The sequence below is a fragment of the Papio anubis genome, chromosome 2 (genome assembly GCF_008728515.1).
Source record: "Papio anubis isolate 15944 chromosome 2, Panubis1.0, whole genome shotgun sequence".
NCBI classification, from domain to species: domain Eukaryota; kingdom Metazoa; phylum Chordata; class Mammalia; order Primates; family Cercopithecidae; genus Papio; species Papio anubis.
The window spans coordinates 19,242,420-19,257,484 of record NC_044977.1 but is presented as its reverse complement, the minus strand read 5'-3'; positions in this window follow the sequence as shown (position 1 = coordinate 19,257,484).

Here is a 15,065-nt window from a genome sequence, read left to right as displayed (position 1 = left end):
TAATAACATGCCTTAGAACTTTACCATGAAAGACACAAACTAACAGGTCTCTAGTTTCAAAAATTAATTTTATTCATTGTGAACTTTAAGATAAGGCTCCTTTTTGTCTCCTTGTTATTCAACGTGATTCCTTAAACATTGTGTTACTTCAAGTTGTTTTAATACTCTGGGCTATATTGATCTCACCATTAATTTGTCTTATTTTACTTTGTGCCTCATTTTCCTCTTCTCCTTATTTCTTCTTTTTTTGGATTGAATATCTTTATATAAAAGTTGGAAGAAAACAATAAATAGGAGTTTAGTGTTATGCTAATGTTACTCTGTCTCTCCCAAATAAATTCGATTCTACATGTTCTTTTCACTGTGGGAAGAGCAAACTTAATTTTTTAAAAAATCATTTAAGTTCTATACTTTGTATTTTGTTCTCCATTCAACTTGATGCATGGTTCTTATAGTTTACGGAACTCTTATATTTTTATTTTTGGCTATACACTGTTTATTCTGACTTTTGTACATGTCTTTTTAAAAATGACCTCAACCCAGACAGTATCTAGGGTTCCAATTATTGTTTGTTTTAAAAAATATAATCGGTGACTGTATTATCAAAATGTTATTGTTATTCTTTCATCTCCTGAAGCAGTCTTCCCTTTTGAATCTCTAGCCGTGTGGTCATTCCTAATTTGTCTTACACTTTTTGAGGCCTGCTTTCCTGAAGCCCAGAGTAGATATCTGGCTGTCCCCCAGGATTCTTTTCCACAGCTTTATTATAAATTCCAAGAACGTTGCTCACATTCTCCAAAGCTACTATCACGTCTGTTGACTCAGTCAGTTTTCCCTTGTTGCTAAGAATTAAATTCAAATTAGCAACTCCTTTTGGTTATTTATGGACTCATTAAGAGATGAAATTGTTAGTAAAGCAACCTCAGGGTTAGTCTGGTAACTTGATTTTCACATTAAATATATAAAGAGTACTTACCATATATCAAGTAAGGCTCTTGTTGAGAAAAATATAGCAGAGGACATGACAGAGAGAGGAGACAGAGGACATAGTAAACAACAACAACAAAAAAATCAAAATAATTTCAGCTAATTACAGGTTCTATAAACAAAGTAAATTACCATAACATGACAGAAAGTTATGGGTAAGGAGTTATATCCACCATGACTATTAAATTAGATGCTCAGGAAAGGCCTCACTAAAGAAGTAACACTTCAGCTGAGAGCTAAATTCCAAGAGGGATTAAACCATAAAAATACCCTAGGGTAGAATATTCCATACAGAGCAAGAGCAAGTGCACTAGCCCTAAGGTGTGAACAGTCTTTGCATCTTCTAGGAAGAGGAACAAGGCCAAATTGCTGAATGTAAGGAATCAAGAATGCAGTGGTGGGAATCAAGGTTCAAGGGCGGGCAGGATATGGAAAGGCAGGGAATATTTTTCAAGTTGACTTTGACTACAGATGAGGAATAGATGTAGACATGATTGAGAAAGGTAGAAATAAAGAACCCAACAATGGATCTACTGGAGATTTCAAGGATAGATATCTGAGGTCCTCTTTGCTGCCATGATTCAATTCTGCCATTTTTGTGATCCTAGGTATAAATATGACATATGTCCCTCCTGCTGGACTCGAGAATGTTATGCATTCTCCCCAAACTAGATAATTTATTATGGCTCCCATTTTTTCTGATTAACATGTTTTTCTTCATATTTTTCTTATATGGGTCAAGGTTTTTCACATAGTTCAGGCTTTCTTGATTTGTGATACTACTCCGTTATCCCATCTTTTCAGATTTGTGTTTCATCAAACCAGACTAATAGTCTTGCTCCATTTGTGCAAAAATGTTACAAACGATGTCCTTAGAGTGGTGCCAAGCAGAGTCCCTGAACACTGACTAAGCATATTTTAACCATGAGTCACAGATTATTTCCTATTGATAGTTTATACTTCTAAGGAGTTCTCCTGAGTTTCTCTAAATTATTAAGAATTCCCAATTTTATTAGTTGTGTTTTGGATAGGAGGAAGGAAAGAAAATTAGCCTTTGTTGAAAAAAGTCTGGAGAAGAAATAACATATCTGGTTCCTTATTTAAATTAGCTAACCAATTTGGTATTGGAAAACACTTCAAGTGAATCATATAACCTCCACAAAGAAACTCTAGTCAGTAGGCAATAACAGTTGCTTCAGGTCAGACACAACTTTGAACTAGCCAAAAATTACCAGGTTTTCTATGAGCACATTAGTTAAACACCAAACAGTTTCCCACTCATTCTCCCTTGCTCCATTACTCCACTCTCCATGGCCTAACACTGAACTCACATAGGCTTCATAGTCCCTTATGACTATGACATTATAAGGGATTTATATGACTTAGTGTCTTATATGACTTCAGAGACCGGGGGGTCATGTTAATTTGCTTTTCTCTGCTGTGTCTGGGACTTGCCTGCAACCAATTGTCTTCTCACCAGAGATTATTGCTTTCATTACTAGATGAAGGCAGTGGCTATTCTCCCAACTGCCTCAGTCAGTTTTACTGGATGGAATTTCACAAAATTTCCCCCACAGAATAATGGGGAGAGAAAAAAGCATGCCCTGTTGCTGCCAAAAAAAAAAAAGGACAGAAAAAAAAATTTCGTATCTTTAAAATAATCAATCCTAAAACGGTCGTCAACATTATAGACCAAGAAATAAGAATGTTGACAAGCTGTTAAAGTTTCTTTCTGAGTGTTCTCTGCTATTATCTGACTCATATTTTATACTAAAATATGAGCATCGAGACTTTGATTCTACTTCAGGTTCTGTCATGGAAAGCTGTGAGGGCTTGGACAAGTCACATTTTCTCTTTGATCCTTAGGTTTCTCATTTGTAAAGTAAAGATATTTCATTAGAAAATGAGCCCAGATGCTCCTTCCATTCTAAAGTTCTATTTTCTTTTATTAAGATTTGCCATTAAGGGAAAATATAATAGAATCCGTTTTTTGTATTATTTTCCCATTTTTGCCCCTAGCACAATAAAGGCCCCACAGGTTGGAAAATCTAAGATTCTATTGACCTGCTTTCTTCAAAATTAGAATATGGTTCTTTTTCCCATGTTCAGCTCTGTTTCCTTATCTGACCAAAGTACTCTTTTTCTCTCCAGTATGCTGCACATTAAAAAGTTCAGTGTGGCAGGAGGGAGGAGGATGAGGGGTGATTAGGAACATCTGGAAGAGAGAGCAGAGGGTAAATGATTACTTGTAGCTCATGCAGGAAAAGTTAGATTTAAGTGCTCCTCTGTTTCCAACCCTTCAGCTGCCATGAGCCAACTCTAAAGGATTTGAGTTTAAGTTTAGAAAATGAAATACAAGTTAACATTTGGGACTAAAGATTTTTCATCATATAATCATCACATATTCAGAAGGAGGTCTTCTCCTGACAGTGAACCGATGAGATTTATCAGTGACAAAAAGAAAAGAGCGAATGAGTGGTAGAAAAAAACTTTAATCACAGCTAAGAGTTTGGGGTATTAACCAGTCTATTTAGAGTACCCACATTTAATCAACCCACAGCATCTTTGCCTTGTATTTATCTAATCAGATGTATTTCAGTTTAATATAGTTTTTATTAAGTTCACATTTTATGTAGGAAATCATGATTTATTCTCACTTCTCATCCAGAGAACAATGCCTTCTTCAAAAGGTAAAGTGTGGATAACATAATTTATATGTGGCAAAGATGACTGAGAAACAGATTACTTGGACACCACATTAGTGAGTCTGTCCATAAAATAGCACTTGTAGTTTTTCATATATTTTAATAAATTTTATATGATAAAAGACCAAATAGAATCAGGGTTGATGTTTCATGGTTTATATCAATGATTTCCTATATTATCATGTTGTCTTTTATGTGTGTGTGTGCATGTACGTAAATACCTGCAATTTAGGCAGAATCATTGAGATGTTAGACTGGAATATGTACAGTTGATTCTTGTTCATGACAATAATGTTTTATAAAGTCTACATGAATGCTGAATTTGCTATTACTGAACCATTGTTTCTAGGAGAAATACAGGCTTAGGATCCTGTGAGCCTCTTGTCACATTTTTATCAACTGACCAATACATAACCTTGTTTAATGTGTGTGTCTGTTTAACTTTCATATCCATATGGAAGTTAAGCAGGATACTTATGGATGTTAGGCTGAAACATTCAAAGCCAATTTAGATGTAGGAAGCACAGAGGGCACAGAGCCCTCCTGCTGATAAAATTCACTTCCTTAATCTTAGACAACACTGATATCCCTTTGCATGCTTTCCTGTTCCAATTATATATTGATACCTAACAAATCACCCCAAAACTTAATTGCTCAGATAGTATCAATAATTTATTTTGTTAGAGATCTAGAATTTTTCAGGGTTTGATAGGAATGGCTCCTCTCTGCTCCACAGGGCTTCTGTTGGAGGCTGGAGGATCCACTGTCAAGATGACTAGCAGGTTGGTGCTGACTTTCAGCTTGAAGTTCCCTAGGGCTGTGCGCCAGAGCCTTTGGTTCAACTCTTTGAGGACATCTCCATGAGGTAATTGGGCTTCCTCACAGCATAGTGGATGGGATCCAAGAGCAAATGTACTAAGAAACAAGAAATGGAAGTTACCAAATTTTGGTTGCCTGGCCTAGAAAATTGTACAATGTCACTTTGGCATATTCTATGATTCAAGAAGTCACAGAGCCCAAATTTAAGGGTAAAGGACACAGAGCCCTTGACGGGAAGTGGGTCAAAAGCATTTGGGGGTCATATTTCCAAACCAACACAATCACAATGCCATTGATATTACCATTAAGTCTAAGCATTAGACCACTATACCCTACTATCAATGATTATAGTTATTCCTTATGACCACTTCTGAATATTTCCCATAATTATCCTCCTAGATTTTCTTGCTGTTATAATTTATGTAATATATACCCAAATATCAAGTTTACTGAAAGTGAGTCTTACAGCAAGCCACACCATGTTTCAAAAATGATGGTAGATTTGAAAAATATCTCCAGCTTGGCTAGAGACGGGGGTATTGGACTCTAATTAAATGGAGACACGATGCCTTTTTACGGTAATGTTGAGAGGAAAAGAACTGCTCTATCCTTTCACAGCAGGGCATATGAATTTAATGAAGGTTTTTGGCATGCTCAAATTCCAGATGAGTTGCATAACTGCAACGTACCCAGTTTAGAAATTTATTCTTTCAGATAAAGTTCCAGGCCAGAAAGTTTCTAGAGTAAGGGAAAGAAATAGAAGGCTGATAGGAGAGTTCACTTATAGGAAGCCCTGAGGCTACAGACTTCATGCAAAATAAGCAGATCAAGTTTGAAGGATATTAGTGAAGAAATAAATAGCTAGAAAAAAAAAGGGAACTAGGAAAAAAGAGCAAGAACTCATGAGAACTTAGAATAAATTAGAAAGTCTAAGAGAAGGTAAAGAAAGAAACTTAACATTGACTAAGAACTTAACATTGACTAAGAATTTTCCCTACAACCTGTCTGCTCTAAATACATTATCTCATTTAATCCTTGAAGATATCTCATTATGTATTACTACAAACTTTCATGGGTGAACACACTGAATGAAGTTAAATAATTTACTGAAGACTATTTAGATTAAATAAACATACACTGGAATCCCAAGCTCAAGAAGGTGCAAATGAGGAAAGTCTATGAGGGGCTTGGTCTTTGGTAGAAAAATCCCTTCTCCAGTTTAATCTAGTAAGGAAATAATGCACATGGATATCAAGTAGGAGAGGCGTGTTTGGGATTAGCTTGGGATTTGTCCTTAATTAATCACAATCCTTAATTAATGAGGCAAACTCCACACACATGGGGGCCCCTTTTGTTGGTTTAATTTCATTTAGAAAATGTTGAAGTCACATTGAGCTAAAAAGGATGCTTAAATAACTTAATATATGCACCAGAAATTTGGAAATGATAGGTTGTCATTTATTATATTATCCTTCCAACTATTCACATGTTAGCCTTTAACATTAATAGGTAAATGCTTGCCCAAGATATCCCATGACCAAGAAGTATAAAGGAGAAAGAGAACAAGGAAATAGAAATTAGCCTCAAGTTACTTACCCTTTAGTTAGACTACCTTTAGTTAGAAGGATACCTCCAAAGCAGTGAATTTTCAAGTTTGTAATGTCTATCACCGTAACTACAGTGAAAGTGCATAAAGTTGAGCAGAGGGAAATTGTTGGGAGGAATAATATCCTGAAAAGGATTTAGAGACTGGGATAGTCACAGGCTGAGAAAGACTGAAATTTAAAGAAGAGAGTAAGAGTGCTGTCAAGCAGGCCACCCCACTGTCAACATTAGACAGATCAACGAGACAGAAAGTTAACAAGGATATCCAGGAATTGAACTCATCTCCTCACCAAGTGAACCTAATAGACATCTACAGAACTCTACACCCCAAATCAACAGAATATACATTCTTCTCAGCAGCACATCACACTTATTCCAAAATTGACCACATAATTGGAAGTAAAGCACTCCTCAGCAAATGTACAAGAACAGAACACATGATTATCTCAATAGATGCAGAAAAGGCCTTCGACAAAATTAAACAGCTCTTCATGCTAAAAACTCTCAATAAATTCGGTATTGATGGAACGTACCTCAAAATAATAAGAGTTATTTATGACAAACCCACAGCCAATATCATACTGAATAGGAAAAACTGAAAGCATTCCCTTTGAAAACTGGCACAAGAAAGGGATGCTCTCTCGCCATTCCTCTTCAACATAGTGTTGGAAGTTCTGGCTAGGGCAATCAGGCAAGAGAAAGAAATCAAGGGTATTCAGTTAGGAAAAGAAGAAGTCAAATTGTCGCTGTTTGAAGATGATATGATTGTATATTTAGAAAACCCCATCATCTCAGCCCAAAATCTCCTTAAGCTGATAAGCAACTTCAGCAAAGTCTCAGGATACAAAATCAATGTGCAAAAATCACAAGCATTCTTACACACCAGTAACAGACAAACAGAGAGCCAAATCATGAATGAACTCCCATTCACAATTGCTTCAAAGAGAATAAAATACCTAGGAATCCAACTTACAAGTAAAGGACCTCTTTAAGGAGAACTACAAACCACTGCTCAGTGAAATAAAAGAGGACACAAACAAATGGAAGAACATACCATGCTCATGGATAGGAAGAGTCAATATTGTGAAAATGGCCATAATGCCCAAGGTAATTTATAGATTCAATGCCATCCCCATCAAGCTACCAATGAGTTTCTTCACAGAATTGGAAAAAACTGCTTTAAAGTTCCTATGGAACCAAAAAAGAGCCCGCATTGCCAAGACAATCCTAAGTCAAAAGAACAAAGCTGGAGGTATCACGCTACCTGACTTCAAACTATACTACAAGGCTACAGTAACCAAAACAGCATGGTACTGGTACCAAAACAGAGATATAGACCAATGGAACAGAACAGAGTCCTCAGAAATAATACCACACATCTACAGCCATCTGATCTTTGACAAACCTGACAAAAACAAGAAATGGGGAAAGATTCCCTATTTAACAAATGGTGCTGGGAAAATTGGCTAGCCATAAGTAGAAAGCTGAAACTGGATCCTTTCCTTACTCCTTATACGAAAATTAAGTCAAGATGGATTAGAGACTTAAATGTTAGACCTAATACCATAAAAACCCTAGAAGAAAACCTAGGCAATACCATTCAGGACATAGGCATGGACAAGCACTTCATGTCTAAAACACCAAAAGCAACGGCAACAAAAGCCAAAATTGACAAATGGGAGCTAATTAAACTAAAGAGCTTCTGCACAGCAAAAGAAAGTACCATCAGAGTGAACAGGCAACCTACAGAATGGGAGAAAATTTTCACAATCTACTCATCAGACAAAGGGCTAATATCCAGAATCTACAAAGAACTCAAACAAATTTACAAGAAAAAAACAAAAAAAACCATCAAAAAGTGGGCAAGGGATATGAACAGACATTTCTCAAAAGAAGACATACATACAGCCAACAGACACATGAAAAAATGCTCATCATCACTGGCCATCAAAGAAATGTAAATCAAAACCACAATGAGATACCATCTCACACCAGTTAGAATGGTGCATTAAAAAGTCAGGAAACAACAGGTGCTGGAGAGGATGTGGAGAAATAGGAACGCTTTTACACTGTTGGTGGGATTGTAAACTAGTTCAACCATTATGGAAAACAGTGTGGCCATTCCTCAAGGATCTAGAACTAGAAGTACCATATGACCCAGCCATCCCATTGCTGGGTATATACCCAAGGGATTATAAATCATGCTGCTATAAAGACACATGCACACATATGTTCATTGCAGCACTATTCACAATAGCAAAGACTTGGAATCAACCCAAATGTCCATCAGTGACAGACTGGATGAAGAAAATGTGGCACATATACACCATGGAATACTATGCAGCCACTAAAAAGGATGAATTTGTGTCCTTTGTAGGGACATGGATGCAGCTGGAAACCATCATTCTCAGCAAACTATCGCAAGAACAGAAAACCAAACACCACATGCTCTCACTCATAGGTGGGAACTGAACAATGAGATCACTTGGACGCGGGAAGGGGAACATCAGACACTGGGGCCTATTATGGGGAGGGAGGACGGGGGAGGGATTGCATTGGGAGTTATACCTGATGTAAAGGACGAGTTGATGGGTGCTGACGAGCTGATGGGTGCAGCACAGCAACATGGCACAAGTATACATATGTAACAAACCTGCACGTTATGCACATGTAATTTTATAAATAAATAAATAAATAATTCAAAAAAAATCCTTAAGATAATATTCACACATAGAATTCAGCAATGTGCACTCATAATTTTACACCATAGCCAAGGAGAGTTTATTCTAGGGATCTAAGCCTCATTCAATATTCTAACATCAACGAATGTATTCTACAATATTAACAGGTAACGAGAAAAATCACATGACCAACCAAATTCACACACGCAATAAAATTCAACGCCTATTATAAAGAAAATAAAACAACAGAAAATTTAAAAATCATGGGAGCATCATCAACTTGATGAAGTACAATTACAAAATCTTTAACTTAAATAATTGCACTTAATGGTGATAGACTGAACGCTTTTCCATTAGAATGGGAAGATGGTAAATATGTCTGCACTTCCCACCACTATGTATCTTAATACTGGAAATCCTAGGCAGCAAAATAAAGCAGGAAAAGGGAATAAAAGACATAGAGATTTTCAAGAAAGATACAAAACTGTCCTTATTTCTCAGGTGATGTGGTAGTCTACGCAGGATTTCTTAAAGAATCTACCAAAACAGACAAACAAACCCTCAAACTGATATGTGAGTTCCACAAAGTCACAGTGTTCATGATAAACATACAAAAATAAACCAGGGTTGTGTATACTACCAATGAACAGAGAGAGAATGAAATTCTAAAAGTACACCAAAATTTAGAATCACTAAGAAAATAAAATGCTTAGGTAAAAAATTAACAAAGGATGTACAGGATTTGCAGCTGAAAACCACAAAATGTTAATGAAAATAATCAGAAAAGAGCTAAATAATTGGTGCGATATATTGTGTTCATGAATTGGAGGACTCATTGTAGAAACATAAATTTTCTAAAATTGATGTACAGGTTTAATGCAATTTTTATCAATATCTCAGCAAGTTATTTTATAGTTTTAGACAATATTATACTAAAATGTATTTGTAAATTCAAAGGAACAAGAACAGATAAAACACTCTCATAAAAGAAGAATAAAACAGGATAAATGAATGTACCTCATTTCAAGATTATTGTATATTTACGGTAATCAAGACTGTATGATATTGGTGAAGGGATAGTCACAGACATCAATGGAAAAAATAGAGAACCTGGAAACAGACCCATACAACTATAATGAACTGATTTTCGACAAAAGTGTAAAATCAATTCAATAGAGGAAGAGTGGCCTTTTCAACAAATGGTGCTACATAAAAACTATAGCAAAGCCTGTAATCCCAGCACTTTGGGAGGCCAAGACGGGTGGATCACGAGGTCAAGAGATCGAGACCATCCTGGCTAACACGGTGAAACCCCGTTTCTACTAAAAAATACAAAGAACTAGCCGGGTGAGGTGGCGGGCGTCTGTAGTGCCAGCTACTCGGGAGGCTGAGGCAGGAGAATGGCTTAAACCCGGGAGGTGGGGCTTGCAGTGAGCCGAGATCCAGCCACTGCACTCCAGCCTGGGCGACAGAGCGAGACTCCGTCTCAAAAAAAACAAAAAAACAAAAAACAAAAAAAACTATAGCAATATAAATGATATGAAATTAAATGCAAAGAAAAAGATTGCATGACTGAAGAGAAAACAGGAAACTTGCACATTATACAAAAATTAATTCAAAATAGGCCATACCTCCTACTGTAAAATATACAACTTTTAGGAGAAAACATGAGAGAAAAAACTTTGAATCCTAGGGTTTGCTGAAAAGTTTTTAGACATGATTCCAAAAGCATTATTCATAAAAGAAAATCACAACACATTGGACTTAATCAAAGTTAAAAACTTTTGCTCTGTGAAAGACTGATAAAAGGATGAAAAGGCAAACTACATTCTGAAAAGGAAACATTTGCAAACCATGTATTTGACAGGGAACTGGAATATATAAAGAACTGAGCAGTAAAAAAATTCAGTTATAAAATGGGGACAAGATATGAAGAGGCATTTCATCAGAAAGGATGTACAAGTGGCAAATAAGCACATGAAGAGCTAGAAATCCTTACCCAGAAAATTTTATTTCCAAAAGAAGCATGAAGTACTTTTTTTAAATACACAAAAGCTGGAAGAATTTATCACCAGCAGACCAGTGCTACAGAAATGTTAAAAGAAGACAAATGATATTAGATAGAAACCTGAAGCTAAATGAGGAAATAAAGGCACAAAGAATGATAACTGCTTGTGTAAATATATAGTTTGCATTTGTTTAAGAGATACTTGGCTGTTTAAACCAAAAGTAATGACAATGTTTTGTGAGGTTTAAGACATACATACAAGTAAGATTATTATGTTATTATACTATAATAATAAAACAAAAACATACAGAAGAAAAAAAAAAGAATTTGGAGTTATACCTGAGTTCAAGTCCAGCCCCACTGTCATCTAACTGCATCTATTCTGGTTAATTATTCAATGTATCTGAGTCTCAGTTCCTTCCTCTGTAAATGTTGAGAATTATATATACCATAAGGGATGACTATTAAATGACATAATGTTTGTAAAGCACCTGGCACAAAAAGCACCCGGCACAAAAAGCACCCTGATTAGATTTTGTTTTTAAAACTCATCTAGGCTCAGTTGGCTTCTGAATAACAAATATCCTATTTCTGAGGATTCCTCCGTATGGCCAAATTAGTTTGAATAGGAAACATTGACATTGATTTTCTTTGCAAATGTACAACTTGCCTGTGTGCTAGTCATTATTAAATATGTGTGTATGGGGTATACCACTTATAGTTTACTCCCTGAGGTTTCCTTTAGGCTAGTTTTAATGCCACAGAATTAAAAAACAGATGTTGTATTTATTTTAATACAACAGATGCTGTATACTTAAACATGTAGCAACATTCTCATTCTTCTCTTATATCTGAATGCCTTTACTTTTCTAAAGGAAATGCATAAGCACATTTTAAAGGGAATATTTTGGAATAAGTTTCAGCACAATGAATCTTTGGGTATGTAGACATCTGTGATGTAAAATCTCCTGGCATTGTTTCAGAAAAAACATTATTGTTTAAAAGCCGTCATGGGGAATGCAATTTTAAAACTTGTTTTCAACAGTTATGGAATTATACTGAAATTCTGAAGAGAGAAATGTAAAATAGATACATGATGCTCTTTGTTTTCTCATCGTTATGATAAACATTTAATACTTAAATTTAGAAGTGAAGTGTGCTATGTATGTTTTGATTTCATTTAATGTTTTTCCCTTTTGAACGTCATTTCTTTTTCTGACTCATAACCTTTTTATTATTACTATTATTCTAAACTTCCTTCTTTAAATCTCTTGTTTTTAAGTGATGAAAGCGGGTGTCTACTATTTTCCTTAAGGCAAGAATTTTTACACTTATTTATTAATTGAACAGATGATTACTGAGAGCCAACTATGTGCCTGGAAATCTGTCAAGTTCATTGAGTACGATGGTGAGCAAACAAATAGAATCCTGAACTCCAAGGAGCCTAAAAATGTGGTAGAAATAGAAATTATGAAAACATTTCCTAGATCTACTTACACCCTGTGATCAGTGATATGAAGAATCATTGTTGGGTGCTCTTGTGAGCATACCAAAGGGAACTGATCTAGTTGGTTGTGTAGAGAGGACTCTGAGTGCGGAACTAAAATATAAATATAAGTTATTAATAGATGAGGAGACAAGGGAAGAATATTCTAGACACAGGCATTGATTTAAAGGTATCAGAGTGTTGCCAAGGACCAGAATACCCAGCATGAGGCTGGAACTGTAGGTAGCAGCCAGATAGTGTATGGTTGCGCTAAGGATTCAATCGTTACCTAGAGAGCTAAAGTATTACAACTTTTATTAAGGAAATATAATGAAGAGATTTGGATTCTTAAAAGTCACTGTGTCCAAGGTAGAAAAAAATGGAGAGAAGAAAAGTAAAAGAAGATAGAGGGAAAGCAGTTCTAATGTTACTGAGGTAAAGGGGGTTAGAAGACTGATGATGGAGAGGAGGAGACAGTTTGCAGATGTGTGTGGGAAAAGAGTGTTCTTTGATTTATTGTTTCTGCATTTTTTTTCTTTAAAAAAATTTTTTTTAGCTTTGGAGGTACATGTGAACGTTTGTTACATAGATAAACATGTGTTTTGGAGGTTTGTTGTGTATGTTATTTCATCGCCCAGGCATTAAGCCTGGTACCCAATAGTTATCTTTTCTGCTCCTCTCCCTCCTCCCTCCCTACATCCTCAAGTAGACCCCAGTGTCTATTGTTTCCTTTGTTGTGTTCGTAAGTGCCTGTCATTTAGCTCTCAGTTACAAACAAGAACATGCAGTATTTGGTTTTTTGTTCCTGCATTAGTTTGTTAATAGCCCTCAGCTCCATCCATGTTCCCGCAAAAGACACAATCTCATTCTTTTTTATGGCTGCATAGTATTCCATGGTGTATATGTACCACATTTTGTTTGTCCAATCTGTCATCAATGGACATTTTGGTTGATTCCATGTCTTTGCTATTGTGAATAGTGCTGCAATGATCATTCACACGCATATGTTTTTCTGGTAGAATAATTTATATTCCTCTGGGATTGCTGGGTCAAATCGTAGTTCTGCTTTTAGCTTTTGAAGAATTGCCACACTGCTTTCCACAATTATTGAGCTAATTTACACTCCTACCCACAGCATATAAGTGTTCCCTTTTTTCCACAACCTCACCAGCATCTGTTATATTTTTTTACTTTTTAGTGATAGCCATTCTCACTGGTGTGAAATGGCATCTCATTGTGGTTTTGATTTGCACTTATCTAATAATCAGTGATATTGAGCTTTTTTTCTTATTCTTATTGGTTGTATGTACATCTTCTTTTGAGAAGTGTCTGTTCCTGTCCTTTGCTCACTTTATTTATTTATTTATTTATTTATTTATTTTTGAGATGGAGTTTCACTCTTGTTGCCCAGGCTGGAGTGCAGTGGCCCAGTCTCAGCTCACTGCAACATCCACCTTCCGATTTCAAGCAATTCTCCTGCCTTAGCCTCCCTAGTAGCTGGGATTACAGGTGCCTGCCACCATGCCCAGCTAATTTTTGTATTTTTTAGTAGAGACAGGATTTCACAATGTTGGCTAGGCTGGCCTCGAACTCCTGACCTCAGGTGATCCGCCTGCCTCAGCTTCCCAAAGTGCTGGGATTACAGGTGTGAGGCACTGCGCCTGGCCCTTTGCTTGCTTGTTGATGAGGTTTTTCTTTTCTTGTAAATTTGTTTACATTCCTTATAGATGCTGGATATTAGACCTTTGCTGGATGAATAGTTGGCGAATATTTTCTCTTATTCTGTAGGTCATCTGTTTACTCTGTTGATGGTTTCTTTTGCTGTGCAGAAGTTCTTAAGTTTAATTAGATCCCATTTGTCAATTTTTGCTTTTGTTCTGATTGCTTTTGGTGTATTTATCATGGAATCTGTGCCTGTTCTTATGTCCAGAATGGTATTGCTTAGGGCCCTCTCTTCTGGTCCATTGGTCTATGTGCCTGTTTCTGTACCAGTACCATGCTATTTTAGTTAATGTAGCCTTGAAGTATAGTTTGGAGTCAAGTAACATTATGCGTCAGCTTTGGTCTTTTTGCTTAGGATTGCTTTGGTTATTTGGGCTTTTTTGGCACCGTATGAATTTTAAAATAGTTTTTCTAGTTCTGTGAAGAATGTCATTGCCAGAGTTTTTATAGTTTTGGATTTTACATTTAAGTCTTCAGTCAATCTTGAGTTGATTTTTGTATATGGTGTAAGGAAGAAGTTCAGCTTCAATCTTTAGCATATGGCTAGCCAGTAACCCCAGCACCATTTATTGAATAGGGAGTCTTTTCCCCCATGGCTGGTTTTTGTCAGCTTTATCAAAGATCAGAAGGTCATAGATGTGTGGTCTTATTTCTGGGCTCTCTATTCTATTCCATTGGTCTATGTGCCTGTTTCTGTGCCAGTACCATGCTATTTTAGTTAATGTAGCCTTGTAGTATAGTTTGAAGTCAAGTAGCATTATGCTTCAGCTTTGGTCTTTTTCCTTAGGATTGCCTTGGCTATTTGGGCTTTTTTTTTTTTTTTTTTTTACCATGTGCATTTTAAAATAGTTTTTTCTTGTTCTGTGAAGAATGTCATTGCTAGCTTGATAGGAATAGCATTAAATCTGTAAATTGCTTAGGGTAGTATAGCCATTTTAATGATATTGATTCTTCCTATCCATGTGCAGTGAATGTTTTTCCATTTGTTTATGTCTTCTCTTATTTCTGTGAGCAATGTTTTGTAATTCCCATAGTAGAGCTCTTTCACCTCC